We start from the raw sequence: 16,915 nt of genomic DNA, 5'->3' as shown, positions 1-16,915 counted from the left end.
AGGGGGGTCCCGTCTGTCCCATCCCCGGCTGCCCTGACTCTGTCGGCTCCCGCCGCTGCAGCCGGGGTCAGTCCCGGCTTTGTCTCTGCCGGATCAGCCACCGTGAGCCGAGTGAGGGCGATCCCCGCTCCAGCTCGGTCTGCACAGGAACAGCCCCTCGGGCGATCCCAGCCACAGACCCCGCCTTTGGAGCCCCCAGACCCTGAGCTGTGCCGATCCCCTCGGGCGATCCCAACCACAGACCCCGCCTCTGGAGCCCCCAGACCCTGAGCTGTGCCGATCCCCTCGGGCCATCCCAGCCACAGACCCCGCCTTTGGAGCCCCCAGACCCTGAGCTGTGCCGATCCCCTCGGGCGATCCCAGCCACAGACCCCGCCTCTGGAGCCCCCAGACCCTGAGCTGTGCCGATCCCCTCGGGCCATCCCAGCCACAGACCACGCCTTTGGAGCCCCCAGACCCTGAGCTGTGCCGAGCCCCTCGGGCCATCCCAAACACAGACCCCGCCTTTGGAGCCCCCAGACCCTGAGCTGTGACGATCCCCTCGGGCCATCCCAGCCACAGACCCCGCCTCTGGAGCCCCCAGACCCTGAGCTGTGCCGATCCCCTCGGGCCATCCCAGTCACAGACCCCGCCTCTGGAGCCCCCAGACCCTGAGCTGTGCCGATCCCCTCGGGCCATCCCAGCCACAGACCCCGCCTCTGGAGCCCCCAGACCCTGAGTTGTGCCGATCCCCTCGGGCCATCCCGGCTGCAGACCCCGCCTTTGGAGCCCCCAGACCCTGAGCTGTGCCGATCCCCTCGGGCCATCCCGGCTGCAGACCCCGCCTTTGGAGCCCCCAGACCCTGAGCTGTGCCGAGCCTCCCCGTCCTGCCCTGAGCTCCATTCCCTTGGTAACCACAGCTCCGGCTGCTTAAGGAAACTCTCTAAAGGAATCACTTTATTGAAACACTAAAAAATCAGTTAGAAGAAAGCCCTCTCCTGATTCTTCCTAAAAATACGTGAGAAAGGCTGTAGAAGATAAAAATCCAAAAAGAATGGGATAAAGAGATTGGTCTATTTCCATTAAGAGAGGTTCTCAAAGGGGGGTGATGGATCAGAGTTTGTAAATGCTTCTTTGACTTTGTCTGAGGTCTGAAATTTTAAAAAATAAATAAAAGAGATATTTGGAGAATCCCATAGGCATAGCTGAACAATTAGACCAACTTTTAGGTCCAAACATGTATACTTGAGAACAGATGTGGTTGGTAATGAAAATAATATTTTTCTCAGGAAGAAAAGCAATTAATCAGAGCAACTGAAATAAAAGCTTAAGAAAAAGATAATCTGCAGGGACCCCCAGAGAAGACAAAATGCCAACTGTACCTCCTGAATGGGGTTAAAATAATGAGGAGGGGAGTAAACACATGAACAGTTATTGTAATTACATAACCAAGAGAATAAATGAGACAGCATATCAAAGGCGAAATGTGAAAACAAAAGATTTTTGAGAGACAGCTTTTAGAGGGGAAAGAAAAAACTCCAACTAAATAGATAAACAAACTTTAGAGAAAAAGGAAAATGGTCCTAAGTAAGCAGAAGATCTGAAAATCTTTAAAGAAATGGGCCCATTAAAAAAAAAAAAAAAAAAAGCCATAGGCTTTAATTTTTTTGGGGGGGAACAAATACCATCAGGAGCCTGTGATAACTTTAAAAGTGGGTCCCCAAGAAGAAGAATTGGAATTTGTTATAGACACAGGGGCAGAGAAAACCTGCCTGTTAAACGTTCCAAAAGGTTATAGTGTGAGCAAACATATAGTGAAAGTAACAGGGGCAAAAAGAGGAAGTTTTACATTTCTGGTCATTAAAGATGTGGTAATTGAGGGAAGAAACTAAAATTTAGGTGGGAGATGTGTTATTGGTCCCAGGGGCAGGTAGCAATTTATTGGGAAGAGTCTTACAAGTGCAATTAAGAGTAAGAGTTATATCAGAAAATAAGAAAATGACAGCTAGAGTTTTGAAATTAAGCCAAGAGGATGAAGAAAAAAAAATCAACAAAGAAGTTTGGGCTGGAGAAAGAAATAGGGGAAGAATAAATATCGACCCCATAAGGGTTACAACTGAGAGAGGGGAAGGAGAGAAGTTGAAGTAGAGAAGTAGTTAGGAAACTCTGAGATGTTAGAATGTGAAGTGATGACATCTTGGTGCTAGAAGAGAGCAGAAGTGTGAATGCAAGTTTTTTGCATGAAAGGCAGAGAAGTATCTTAACACATGGTTGTTAAGAGGTTATTCAATGCCACACTGGGGTCCAGAAAAGCCTTAGCAGAACGGGCCCTCCGTGAAGAGAAAAGAGGATAAGTTGACGAGAGAAAGAGAAAGAATGTCAGGAGCACCTGGGCACGCCAGGTTTGGGGTTGTCAAGGCTGGGAGGTGTCTGAGCGCTCCCTGCGATCGGCGGGGTCTCGGGGGCTGCGGCACGGACCGATCCATGGAGGTGCCCCGGGCGGGGCTGGCAGCAGAGGACACAGGTTTGCGGCCAGGAGCGGGCTGGCTCCGGGGCAGAGCTGCCGGGGGGCTCCCAGACTGTCGGGGTGCCGAGCCCAGGACGGCAGCGTCAGCCTGGAAGTAGGCCGAGAGAGAGAAGGGGAGAGAGAGAGAGAGAGAGAGAGGGAGAGGGCAAAAGAGACCCAGGGCAGCCCCCAGGGTCCCCATGCCCGGGGCTGCTCTCCCCTGCCCCGGCCCTGCAGCCAAGGGGCCGCACCGGGGGAAGGGCCAAGAACAGCACTGACAGCAGGGCTGTGAAAAGAGGGGCAGGGGGGACTAGCACTAAAAGATAAAATCAAAGCAGAGATTGCTGACTCTCCAAACCTCACAAAGCGGTTTGTTTTTCTTAAGTAAGAGGTTTTTTGTTTTTTTTTCTTTTGTGTGTTTTGTTTGCCGTTAACGAGAAGGCTTTTTTCCTGAAGAAGAGGCTGCTGTAGAGAAAGCTTTTAGCTAAACCCAGAAAGTTTAGAAGGAAAGCGAATCATAAAAGTTAATGCAGTATTATCTTTCTTTTATTATCTATGCTATTAAGAAGTCCTTTCCAGGTACTACTGAAGCAACAATCAAAATCACGGAAAGAGAGTGAATTCATGCCAGCAGAATCAAAGGACTTGTGAAGAAACTTGAGGAACGGACTATCATATTTAAACCGGGTGATACTGAACTGACTTTCCAATGGGGACTGAGTGGTAATGGTTTGAGAAAACCCAAATGATCCAAGAAATGTACAAAGAATAACACTGAATTAAGAAATAAGATAATGCTTATATCACTGGATTTGAGCACTGCCTGAATAAAACATCTCCTTGGGGGAGGAATACCTCAGATAGAAAGATCAAGAACGTTTTTGTATTCTGACCTTAGCCCTAGAATTGTACAAGGGAGAAGGGGAATTACTATTTCCATTAGTAAACTTTACTTGATTCATTCCAATACTGGACATGCTAGGTGGGTTATAAGTAAATGCTTAAATTGTAAGAGTAATTAGTGTTGTGATTCGCAAAATTTATGTTCTTATTGCAAAAAGTGTTAAAGTACTGACTTGGTTTTGTGGATGGGAATTATTAGTGCCTGTTAAATGAGAGCTACCTGAGGAACAGTCAGAGACCACAGTTAAAGAGTGTCAAAAACAATTTGCCTAGCAATTAGTTAAGAGAAAGTGACAAGAAAATAGAGGGCAAGACCAGATTGGCCTCTGTATTTCACCACCAAGAAGATCAAATAAACCTGCTGTGGGTTGCAACCTCACAGGCATGGGAGGTGGCAGTATAAGCCATACTGGACCTCTGTTATTCCTGTTTCTGGCACTCACTTGTTGTCTTTTCCCTTTCGGGATACCAGCAGGATTGTGTCACAAATGCTACAGAAAGCATCACATAGAAAGAAACCAAAGTTCCTCCTTTATTACACACACCTATGTCAACAGCCACTGTTATAACCCATCCAAATTAAGAACTTGTAGGCAAAACAGAGTAAATTATTAGATTACAAGAAACTTAAGAAAAAGTGGCAATAGATTTAGAACTGAATGTCCAAAAGGAGAGAGATGGATTTGTTTTAAATTTAATCTTGAAGATGCGGTTCAAGATTTGGAAAAAAAACCCCAAATAATAAAGGAAAAGGTAAAACCAGCACAGCAATCTAACTCTGTATGGACTCCAAATTATCTGTTGAATTGTATTACAAGACTCCAAGCAGTTATAGAAATGATAGCAAATAAGGCTGCCCAGGCATTAGAGTTAACATTAAGTCAGCTAAGCCAAACAAAAACTGTAGGGTATCAGAAAGGTTCGCTTTAGACTATTTATTGGCCAAAGAAGGGGGTGTTTGTGGAAAGTTCAATATATCAGATCGTTGAAAATTGATGACCACAGAAAAGTCATTCTAGCAAAAGCAAAAGAAATCAAAAAGAAAAATATATACGCATATAACAACCCAGGTACCAGTCCAAAAATTAGAAAACAATGTTAAAATCTAGCTGGTGGGGTAATGTATTAGAAGAAATTAAGATCTTTCATTTGTGTTACAACTGTTTTTATATTTCTTTCTTGTGTAATCCCGTGTTTTATTTTACCAGCATAGTCCAGAAGATATAAGTAGAAAAAAAATATTGCTCAAGCCAAATGATTTACAAAGAATAAGAGTGGGGATTGTGAAAAATGCATGTATTTTATGATTGGCTTTTCGCAAATATTAAAATGAATATTATATGTGTTGTGTGAGAAAGCAATGCAGTATTAATTTTCTTAAGCACTGTGTTAAATATAGTTTTAGGTTATAAAAATAGAAACTATGCTATGTAAGATGCTTTGTTTAACAGAAAGGGCTTGCAGCGAGATAGCAGCCACAGGACATCTAAATCTTTCAGAGAAAGGGAATTTATTGCCTTCTTATCAGAAAAAATGAACTTCTTCTCACCTTGGAGGCACTGTTAGGATTAGAAGGAAAGAAGTTGACAATGACCAGACAGAATCCTGTATTTGAATGGAATTTATGCATCATGTATGAAGTATATGAATATGCAACAGGCTATTGTTCTTAAGGGTTAATCCTTTGTTAATGGGTGTCCTTTTTCAGGCTCCTGATGCCCAGAAAAAGGTACCCGGACATCCGTAACTCTTTGTTTTTATTGTCTCATATTGTCTTAATTCAATTTATCCAAATTGTTATTACTCTAATTGTGTTACTATTTTTATAACTATTTTATTACTATGAAACTTTTTAAAATTTTAAAAACAAGTGATTGGCGTTTTTCACACTGACTGTTCACCGCTGCCAATGCTCACAGTATTCTCCTAACACACTTGAGCTTCCTGTCTTTCAGTGAGAGAAAGATTCAGCTAAAGTCAAGGAAAGAGGGCAGGGGAGATGGAAACCTTCCCTTGGGATGCTTTTAGGAAGGCCTGAAGGGACCCTGCCTTTCCTTGGAACAGAGGTGGTCACCATGCATGGTGTTGCCTGACCTGCCCTAGGTGCTCCTCTATTCCAGAAGGACTTTTGCCCACTTCATCACTTGTCTGTCCCTCCAATTCCAGGGCCTCAAACCTGCTCTGTGAGATACTAAACCTGTAAGTCAGCTGTAAGTTTTCAGAATATGGCACTGACCATGGCTCTAAGTAAGTTTTTTTAATCAGGCTTGCAATATATTTTGAGAAGAAGAAGGAACAGAAGGGGTAGATACCACACAAGAATCCAGCAGAGTCTTCCCAGCTTTTTTGTCTGGGTTCTATGAAGCACAATGCCCAGTGCTTGCATTATGCTGTCTTTTCATGTGTTCTGGTGACCAGAACCATCCCATGGCCAGGCCCAGGATAATTTGGGTGCCAAAGTCCCATTGCCTGCAAACATCACACTCTTTTTTACCCAGCTGGTGCTCAGCTCAGCATATTTGCTGAGACAACTTTAGGACTGTTTTCCTTAACTTGGCAGTTCTAGCAGATGTCCTTATGGCCCCTAAATTCTGCATCCTTTGTGTCCACTATCAATGGGCATCCTTCTTCCCAAGCTTTGTCAACCTCCCTCTGGGTCTGAGATCAGTGAAACGGGCCCAGCCCTGAGTCTTAAAGACAATTCTAGCAACAACTACTTTGCTTTTCTAATACCTGGCCATCACTTCGAGCTTGTAGGCTGCTATGTGTGTCACAGGTTAAATGTCTCTTCCTGTTGATCAGGCTTGGAAGCGTGGACAGCCCAGGCATGACAGGATATGTTTTCTTCAGGAAATGGGACGTAGGGCCCAGCTTGCACCAGGTCCAGGCCCGCGCCTTCCAGAGCGCCAGAAGGTTCGCGGCGCCATTGCAGGGCTCAGGGCGCCTCCTTGTGGGCAAGAGTCGCCTCGACAGCGCGGGCGCCGCGCGGCGGGGCCAGAGGGCGGGAAAGGGCGGGCGGGTGTGAGGGGCGGGGCGGTTCGTGCCTAGAGCCGAGCCCGCGCTGTACCTCGGCGCCTTCCCGGCTCGGTGTTGGGAGCGAGCCGCCGCTGCTCGGGCTCTGGGAGAAGCGTGCGGCCGCTGCGGAGTCCCAGCCCGCAGATCTGGCTGCTGGCCGAGGCTGCAGTGCAGAGCTGCCATGCCAGAGCTGCCGTGCGCCGTGGCACTGCCAGAGCCCCTGGCAGAGCCGGGCTGGAAGTGCCGACAGCTGAGGGAAGCCCTGCCATGGCAGCGCCCCAAGCTCTTGTTTATCCCACAGAAAGAGAGGATCAGCACCTGGAGGTGACTGCGTCATTCCTGGAAAGGGACTATCTGCTTACAGTTGCGATGTCTGGCAGCAAGCAGGACGGCGCTGGTGCCAGGGAGCCAAGTGAGGGCAAAGCAGCCCTGTGACAGCCTGGCCCAGGGGCTCTTGTGGCAGCAGGCAGCGTGGGGATCAGAACAGAGGCAGGGGGAGGCAGGAGCTGCTCGGCCATGCCAGGGCTGGGAGCCTCCTTCCTGCCCAAGTGGGGCCCAGCTGGGCCAGGGGGCAGCTCCTGGGACAGCCGTGCCCGCAATGGCCCCTGCTCTGCAAGGCCTCCAGCGCTGCCCATCAGCCAGGCAGGGACAGAGCAGCCTTGGGGCCGATGCTGCTGCAGGCTCAGAGCCCCGCACAGCTGCTCATGCCCGGTGCCATTGGCTCTGTCCCCTGCAGCCTGCATGCTGTGTCACCGTGCAGAGGCTGAGCCCTGTGCCTCCCCTGGCCCTGGCAACTGTTCCTGTGCTGCTCCTGCACTGCCCAGGGCACCCACGGGCCCTGCTTGGGCCGCACGCAGACCAGAACCAGCTGGGGCTGTGACAGCTCTGCTGCTCTGGGCCCAGCCCTTGGGCAAAGCACCCGCCTGTCCCTGGGCTGGGGGCAGTGCCCAGGCTGGGCTTGGCAGAGCCCGTCCGCTCCTGGAGGGCTGGGGGCACTGCTCTGGCCTGGCCTGGCCCGGCCCTGGGGTCCCTTGGCATTCCTGCTTGCCCTTGCATCCACCAGGGATGGGCTGCAGCTCAATGGCCCCGGCCTGGCCGCACACTCAGGCCTGGAGCCTTCCCATGGCTCCCCAGGGCACGAGAGCCTCAGCCCCAGCTCCCAAACACGACCTAACAGGGTTTGCTGATATTGATCCCTGTTAGACCTTTGAAAGCATGTTGAAAGTAACCTTGTTTGGCAACTCCTTCAAGGAACAAACGTGATTCGCTTCTAATCAGTAAAAACTTTATTGGTTTGCTTGCACTTCCTATAGGGTATCCTAATGCTTCCTTTGGCGTTCCAGAAAATAATGAAAATCTAACAAATTCTAAAGAGAAGTTCTTGAATCCACTATGAGGAGAAGTCTCTACATTCACTATCCTTACATACACTTAAGTAGCTGCTCCTGTAACACACAAAGATGTAGTGGTTTACCTGACTGGACCACACAACAGGATGTTATACACACCGCTACACTAAAAAACTTCTCTTCCCTGTTCATCACAAATTTAAAGCTCTTCTCGAGGTCCTGGCTTAATTTTACATGCACATTCATACCTGCAATCCCTCCCCATGCTCAGTTTTCACCTAGACTTACCAGGGAACAGATGTTCCATACTCACCTCAAGCAATAATCTACGTCTGTCTTCCTAACCCTCTTTTTCTTCACTGACTTCTACTAATCTACAAAATAACTTGGACCCTCTGCACAAAAGAAACATCCAATTAATAGCCTTAAACACTTGTGATTGTGCTGCTACTTCTAACAATCTTGACCACCACAGCACTAAAATCAGAAATCAATTCTTCACATCCTTCCTGTTCTCCTGCCCCCACCACGCCTTGGCTCCAGCAGAAATGTTCCCTACTGCAGCCTGGTGTGCTAAGAACAATCAAAGGCAGCAGCACTTTTCCTCAACATGCTGCAATCTGAATTGCAGTGAAATTGCAGCTGTTGCATTAGAAGCTCAGCACCAGCACCCCACATCTTCCCCCAGAACTGAGGCCTGCTGAGGCCTGAGCTCTCCATTTCAACACACCCTGTAAATCAGGCTGCCTGGAAGATTGCAGGCTGGTAACTGTGTGAACACAGCAGTGCATTTCAGCAGAGTTATGGAATCAGTCTCATGGAAGGCACATCCTTTAAGCTTAAGACTCTATTCTACAAAATCTAGCCAGCAATTGTTTTGGTGGCCTGTGCAGGTTTTGGGGACTGTGCATGTTTCCTTTGGATGTTGTTTTCTTTGTTTCTAAATACAAAATTCACTGGATTCAGAAGCGAAACCCCAGATTCATTAGAACAAAGAACCACAGGGACATATGTGGCTGACAAGAACACTCCTCATTTCTAATGGTAACACCAGAAAGAGAGGAAAAAGATAAAGATGATTTAAATACCCGAAAGGATCCGAAATGTCTACATAAGCTGTCAAGTGACTAAGTTTTTGGTAAACTCTAAAAGTCCAGATTCCTATTCGGTAATTGTCTGAAAGAAAAGAAAGCCAGAAAATCTGGTTGACCTTTATTTTGCCAGGACTTTCTCAAGGGATTCTACCACAACTTGGATCACAAGTGAGGGTGGCAAATTTTGACTAGAAAACTTTGATAACTAGGCAGCATTTTTTCCTCCTCACTGAATTACAGGAAGGGTTTAAAAGGAAAAAAAAATATAAAAGAGCGTAAAGAAATTCTATCATACCTCTTAGGCGTTCATCATCTTTGGAGAACAAAAAAAAAAAACTCTAGCACTTCCTGTGCATGGTAAAGAAAGAAACCTAGAAAAGGACAAAGGGATTTGAGCATCCTAAATTGTACTATCAAATTTCATGAACACAAGTTAATCCTGTAGTGCTTCAGAGAAATGCCATACATTGAAAAGCTTTATTCCCTAGAAACCAAATAAATCTTTTTATTTTCCAAATCCTCTTTTAAAGAGAAAACTGACTGTGTCTTTGGCTTTTGGCCAAACTCAGTTTGGAGTTGGTCAAACCAAAATGACCCAGTTAATTTCCTGTGCTCTGCTCTTTCTTTCCATATTCACATTCACATCCAATGGGTTGCTGGGAGTTTTGACTCTGTGCAGCACAAACGGTTTTCTAAGATGACTTTCATTGCTCAGAGGTGTGCAATGTCAGTTTCCCATTCCCTGAGTGCTGCTATTAATATTCCCACAGCATCCAACTACTACAGCCAAGTAGACAACAAAGAGAAATGGAACTTGCATTTCTTGGTCCTGTTCAATTTCTGACATCTCAGGCTCATCGTCACCCTCAGAACTGCTGTCCTGGAAACGTGGATCCTCTTGCCATGTGGCTTTTACTGGCTTTATTGTCCCAAGCGCGTGAGGCTCTGCAATGACAGCACCAATAGAGAAAAAAAGCCAAAACCAGATTATTCCTCTAATCATCAGGAAGAATTCCTCCTTTCACGTGAAATACTTACAGTGGAGAAGAGAGATTTAGGAAGGACAGAATCTGACCCTGCCAGATTTTCTAAGCTACATTTCTGCTCCACTTTGTATTTTCCACTTTGTTCCAGGGAGCCCTTATGTATTCTTAAACATTTCTCATTGCATTCAGAAGACACTGAATACCTTTTCAGTTCAGCGCAAGTCTGGGGGGCTCATTGCTTTGTGCTGTTGCGTTGGGTTTTTTAATATTTTGGGTAACTTCACGGGGTTTCTTTTCTCTCCTACATGACTGGGACTTGAGTTAATGTTGTTTCATCTTCATTTCAGACGGCCTCATTTTATCTAAGGTTAGGACACCCCAATGATCATGTGTCATTCCATTTCCTTTTTCTAAAGGTCCAAGAGTAGAATTCAGTAACAAACAGAATGTTCATGGATCTTGGGGCCAGCTCTCGGACTTTGCTCCTCCCTCTACATTAACGCACATTTCCTTAAAAGCCTTGTGAGTTCCTATGAAACTTGATATGACTGGTGTGTCACCTTTTTCCCTGTTTGAGGAATTCAGGGCATGAGAACAAGCTTTTTCACCACTCAGCAAAAACCCCCAATGCCTTCTCAAAGCATGCCTTTCAGAATTCCTGAGATGCAAGCATGAGGCACCTCTCAATAATCACAACCCTAGCAAGCAGAAATGAAGATCAAAATGCTTCTGCCTAATTACTGACTTCTGTTGCTGAAAATCCCCTGCATCCTGACCTTTATTACACCATATTGCCCTACAGTGCCTGCCAGAAGCTCTTCCTTAGCAATGGCACTGTTAGAAGGGTTCTGCTGTTACCTTCTTTGATGCCCAACTCCTCTGTGCCTCCAAAGAAAGAAAACTTGAAGTAACTCGTCTCCTGAGCTGCATCATCCTCAGGCAAAGGTCCCAAATGGTCATCTGGGGCAGAGTCCTGTGCATCCTCTTTGTCCCAGGGTATTTCCTCAGTCTGGTTTGCTCTTTGAAGGTCTTTCAAAGAATAAACCAGAATAGACGGAGGAAATACCGTCTATTCTGGTTTGTTCTTTGAAAGGCCTCTTTCAAATCCGCAGCAATGGTGTAGGAGTTGTCTTCAGACAGTGAGGCAGTGTCTCATCTCTTTCTTCTTTTTTTGGCTTTACTGAAATGAGATTTTTCAAGGATAGCAACACAGCACACGTCCTTTTCGGACACAGCTTCCCTAAGAGCCACCTTGCTCTGAATGTCTCCCTAAGCATATCCAAGCCCATTAAGGAGTGGTTCATTATCAAGGGTAAGCAGTGGGGAAACATCTGAGGTTGAAGTCTAAAGGCCGGAACAAGAGTCCTTTTTAATTAGCCACATCCTTAAGTGACTTTTCACTGAATACACAGTTACACAGAAATCAAGGTATTTAGCCCAGACTTCTTCCTGCCAGTAGAAACATCAAGAGCTAATAGGGTTTGCCCACAGAGCTGCACATCTCAGGGTCCCTGCACTGACCGTTCTCACCTTCACTTCTGGCAAGGAACACACGGCCTAGAAAGAAAAGATGACGGCACTACGTGCTGCTGTTGGAGGTCCCAGTTGAGGTCCGACGTCGCTGGTGGGAGCGGCTGCTCCTGCGGGATGTCCCCGACCATGTCCCCCTACGCCTGGGCCTCTCAGCACTCGCTGCTGTCCTCCGGCTCCTGTCCTGGCGACTCCTGGACCGCACAGTTTGAGTCGAGGCCCGGCGCTGCTGGCGGGAGCGGCTGCGTCTGGGGAATGGCCCTGACCATGTCTCCCTTCGCCTGGGCCTCTCAGCCCTTGTCCCTGTGCCACTGCTGCTGCCGCGGCGACTCCTGGAGCGGACAGGTGGACTCTGGGCCCAGCCTTGCTGGCGGGAGCGGCTGCGTCTGGGGGATGGCCCGGACCATGTCTCCCTTCGCCTGGGCCTCTCAGCCCTTGTCCCTGTCCCACTGCTCCTGTCACAGCAGCTCCTGGAGCGGACAGGTGGACTCCGGGCCCAGCCTTGCTGGCTTGAGCGCCTGCGTCTGGGGGATGGCCCTGACCATGTCTCCCTTCGCCTGGGCCTCTCAGCCCTTGTCCCTGTCCCACTGCTCCTGTCACAGCAGCTCCTGGAGCGGACAGGTGGACTCCGGGCCCAGCCTTGCTGGCGGGAGCGCCTGCGTCTGGGGGATGGCCCTGACCATGTCTCCCTTCGCCTGGGCCTCTCAGTCCTTGGCCCTGTCCCTCTGTTCCTGTCATGGCAACTCCTGGAGCGGACAGGTGGACTCTGGGCACGACCTTGCTGGCGGGAGCACCTGCGTCTGGGGGATGTCCGTGATGGTGTCTCCCTTTGCTTGGGCCTCTCAGCCCTTGGCCCTGTCCTACTGTTCCTGTCACGGTGACTCCTGGACCGGACAGGTGGACTCTGGGCGCGACTTTGCCGGCGAGAGGAGCTTCGCCTGCGGCTGGGCCCAGCATGTCTGGAATGGACCCTGTCCTCAGGGTCAGGGGACGTGCTGCGTGTTGCCCTTGATCTGCTGATGCTGCTGGTGTCCAGTGAGGAAGATGGCAGCGCCTGCTGCCATGCTCCGTGTTGGGGCCTGCTGTGGCTGCCCATCTCTGGAGATGGAGGTGGGGAAACCAGCACCAATGGCACAGGGCTGTGGGAGCTGGGGCTGATGGCCTCAGATTCTGACCAGCCACGAGCAGATTGTAGTCCTGACTGTCTGGCCGGCCTGGGGCCATTGAGCTCTGTCTCATCCCTGGAGGCTGTAAGGGCAAGCAGGAATGTCAAAGATCACCCAGGCCCCGGCCAAGCCAGGCCAGAGCAGTGCCCCCAGCCCTCCAGCAGTGGATGCTGCGCTCTGCCAAGCCCGGCCTGGGCACTCCCCTAGCCCAGGGACACCGGGGACTTTGACTCATACATGTTCCGAGCCCAGCACAGCTGTCACACTCCCATCTCTGTGTGCTGTTCCTCAGGCCAGAGCAGCGCCTGTGGGTGCCCTCAGCAGCACAGGAGGAGCACAGGAGCAATTGCCAGGGCCTGGGGAGGCAAACAAGCTCATAGCACTGAGAACAAAAAGTGTACCAGCACGTGGTTGTCTAGCCAAGCGCTTCTGCTTCTTCCTGCTTTGAGCCCTTGTCGAGACACAGGTTCCCTGCAGAGCCCCAGGTGCAGCTTCCCAACTTACCCCTGTTCCTCTGCCTCCTCCCTGCCCCCAGGGTAAAGGCAATCCCTGGCATTGCATTGGCCGTGCCTCACTCCTAGATCTGCGAAGGCATCGTTGTCCTCCCACGTTGGCTGTCTGATGGAGAAAGGAAGAGATGATGAATTTCTGCTGCTCTCCCTCACGGAGGTCCAGGGTGTCCCAGCTCTTTCTCCAGCACTTTTCCAAGTTGGGGGTGAAGCTGAAGCCCAGACTCACAGGACAGGGCAGGGCCAGGGCTCCTGGGGCAGGGCCTGGCACAGCACAGCACTTGCACCCTCCTGGCTGGTGGGCCAGGCAGAAGGACACCAACCTGAAGGGGACTCGGATCCCCAAGATGAACATTTCAACAGGGAATTCCCCACTGTCTCTGCACAGGGGGCACTGGAAATAGAAAGCACCAGCGCGCAAGGCCTGTCCCTGCAGGGCAAACACAGGCAGGGTGAGCGAGGCCCTGCTGCTGCTGCTGCTGCTGCTGCTGAGCACCTGCTGTGCCCCAGGGCTCAGGGGAGGGCTCCTACCTGGATGCAGTCCCTGTGGAACCAGGCCTTTTTGCACGCTGGGCACACCAATGTTGTGAAGGTCTTTCTGTCCTCCACAGGTTCCATGCAGATGAGGCAAACGGTGTCCGGCTCAGGAGTCACATCCACCTCCTGCTCTGGACGGTGCTCAGGGCAGAAAGAGCTGGGGGCAAAGGGATGGGGAAAGTGAGAAATGCTGGATCATTCCCCAGGGGTGGCCATAAAGAGAGATGAGGTACCTGAACGGAGTAACGTATAGATTGACACAGCCGCCCTCCTTGGTACAGGGCAAGTGGAACCATCTGTCACAGTTCTCCCTGCAGCACATGATGGTTGCCCCGCTCTGGCCGCAGACGCAGCAGCGCTGGAAAGAGCCAAGCAGCTGCATCAGCAGCAGCAGCAGCAGCAGCAGCCTCGAGGCCTCCCCAGGCAGCCCCAGGGCTAAGGGCAGGGCGCAGGACGTGGCCGCTGCCGGCTCCCAGCCCACAGAGCCGCCAGCTGGAGGAGGGAGGCTGCTGTGCCAGGGCCTCTGTGCCAGAGCTGCTGGGAGCCAGACTTTGTCCCGACTGTTGGGCCGGCCTTTCTTTCCTGCAGTCTGGGCTAAGCTCTGGCAAACCTCGCCAGGCACAAATCTCCCTGCTCTTGTCAGGCTCTCACCTTCTGTGCCGCCCGCCGCACTGCAATTAGGAGATCTCGAGGGAGAAAGTTCATGAGTCCCCCGCGGTCCGTCTCTTGCTGAAATAGTAGAGTGGCGAAGAACTGCAGCCAAGGGGAGAAGCTGATGAGGAGGGGGCGGGAGGAGCGGCCCATTGCAAAGGTGGAGGGAGCGCCCGGAGCCACTCACCATGCAGAACACGTGGGCACAGAGCCCACCCTTCTGCAGTTTGTCACCGCACATGTCCGGGTCAGCCTCGGCACGGCGACACAGCATGCAGGCTGCAGGGGACAGAGCCAATGGCACCGGGCATGAGCAGCTGTGCGGGGCTCTGAGCCTGCAGCAGCATCGGCCCCAAGGCTGCTCTGTCCCTGCCTGGCTGATGGGCAGCGCTGGAGGCCTTGCAGAGCAGGGGCCATTGCGGGCACGGCTGTCCCAGGAGCTGCCCCCTGGCCCAGCTAGGCCCCACTTGGGCAGGAAGGAGGCTCCCAGCCCTGGCATGGCCGAGCAGCTCCTGCCTCCCGCTGCCTCTGTTCTGATCCCCACGCTGCCTGCTACCACAAGAGCCCCTGGGCCAAGCTATCAGAGAGCTGCTTTGCCTTCACCTGGCTCCCTGGCACCAGGACCCTCCTGCTTTCTGTCAGACATGGCGGCTGTCTACGCTGAGTCTATCTCCTCGAAGGACGTGGTCACTTCGAGGTGCCGTTCCTCTCTGTCTATGGGAGAAAGAAGGGGGTGGGGGGAGTTTGCAGAACAGGCCCAGAACCACGAGGCTCTACTCCCTGCTCAGCCCTGCGTGAGCCCTGCTCCTGTCTGTTTCTCCTCCCGTCGTCGCCTTGAGTAACACTGCAGTGTCCTCTGGCTGTTCCTCTGCTGATTCTGTGATTTTGGGAAGGGAGAGGCAGGTGAGCCTGCAGCACAGGCCCAGAGCCCCGAGGTGTGGGGCCCCTCTGGTCCCTGGGCAGCCACATCCCCGCCCTACCTTCTCCTCCCGTTGTCAGGTCGCACTGACACTCGGCTTGAGCCCCGCGTTCCCTTTTGTGGCCTTGGTGGCACAGGTCACAATGGCCACTCTGACATCAGCACCGTGTACCCAAAATCGGGGCAGCCATGGCCCCAGGTCCCTGGCAACCACTTGTGGCGGCCCCCTTGGGCACCGAGCTTCTAAAATGGTCCGAGCGTTTGCTCAGGGTGGAAGCACGGCCGGGAATCCGGCAGCAAGTGCAGAGTCAAATGCCAGGCCCTGGGGCAGCCATCCAGGGTGGCACTGTAGGCAGGGAGGTGCTGTTCAGGCACTGCCACACTAGGGCTCCGGCCCCGGCCAAGGGAAATTTCTGCTCCTGCCCCTGGCAGGCGGTGGCCCAGAGAGCCCGTGCGGAGTCAGCTGCACTACAGGGATTCCATCCCTGCTCTAGGTGAACTGATGTTTTCATCAAGACCTGTCTGCAGAAAACTAAGATGAACCTGATTTGATGCTGCTGCTGATCACCATTGGGTACAGGAGATAAACCTGGACACCACCACAGCTGCCTCCGTTATCCTGCCATCATATGAACTAACAACTTTGACTTTCCATATAAATGGAAAAATTAGTATTAAGCTTCTGAGAAGCGTCATCTTTTATACTGACTCAGCAGAAAGACAGAAAATTCACTGAGAATTTTCTGTGTACATTTGACAGGAGAGCTTGCAACTGTCCTCAACTCAAGTCAAATACAGGAGGATGCTTTTCCTACATTATAGGAACTTTGCCAGTTTGGTCCATGCTTTCCTACTAGAAAATACATTGGAAAAAATTAGGAAGAGAAGCACAAACAATTCTTGTCAATTTTTCTCTTTCGTGTCTTTGCAAACATGCTCCTGGAAATGCAGATCCATGACTTGTGGAACAATCAGTGGCATCTCTGGGAAGCAGGGCAGGGACTGACAGGCAAGGACACACTGCACCTGCCTGATGCTGGGGCAGCAGGAGTTTGCCCATTTTCCTGTCTCCATGGGAGAGCCACCTTGGCTGGGAAACGATCCCTTCACTGGTCTAGGAGGGAGGCACAGCCAGTGCAATGCCAGGGAGCGCCTTTACCCTGGAGGCAGGGAGGAGGCAGAGGAAGAGGGGGGAAGTTAGGAAGCTGCACCCGGGGCTCTGCAGGGCTCCCGGCTAGGTCTCGAAGCACAAGGAGCCAGAAGAGCTTGGCCGGACAATCCCGAGCTCTGGACACCTTGTCCTCAGCACCGGGAACCCGTTTGCTTCTCCAGGCCCTGGGCACTGCTCCCGTGCTGCTCATGCAATTACACACAGACACAGAGCTACCTGCTCTGTCTCAACCCTCTTCAGCACTGAACAGCACAACACAGTAACATGTTCTCTTCAGTACATGGTCTAATTATTAATAGTCCTGCAAAGACTCACATTCAAAGCACACACAAAAACCCCAAACCCTGGTACAAACCTTGCATCAACACAAAATGCATGTTGCTGTTCAGAAACACAGGGCAGCACTTTTGGCCAATGCTTTTTCCTATAAGATCTTTCAAAGGATTGCAAAAGTGACATTGTTTGGCAACTTCTTCAAGGAACAGACAGGAGAGGCTTCTGAGTTTTTAAAGATTTATTGGTTTGCTTTCGCTTTCCTTTTGGCATCCTTACACTTCACCCAGCATTCCAGAAAATCGTGAAAATCCAAAATAATATCA

Source organism: Melospiza melodia, chromosome 7 (assembly GCF_035770615.1).
Source record: "Melospiza melodia melodia isolate bMelMel2 chromosome 7, bMelMel2.pri, whole genome shotgun sequence".
Classification (NCBI taxonomy): Eukaryota; Metazoa; Chordata; class Aves; order Passeriformes; family Passerellidae; genus Melospiza; species Melospiza melodia.
Note: the sequence above shows the minus strand (reverse complement) of the source record.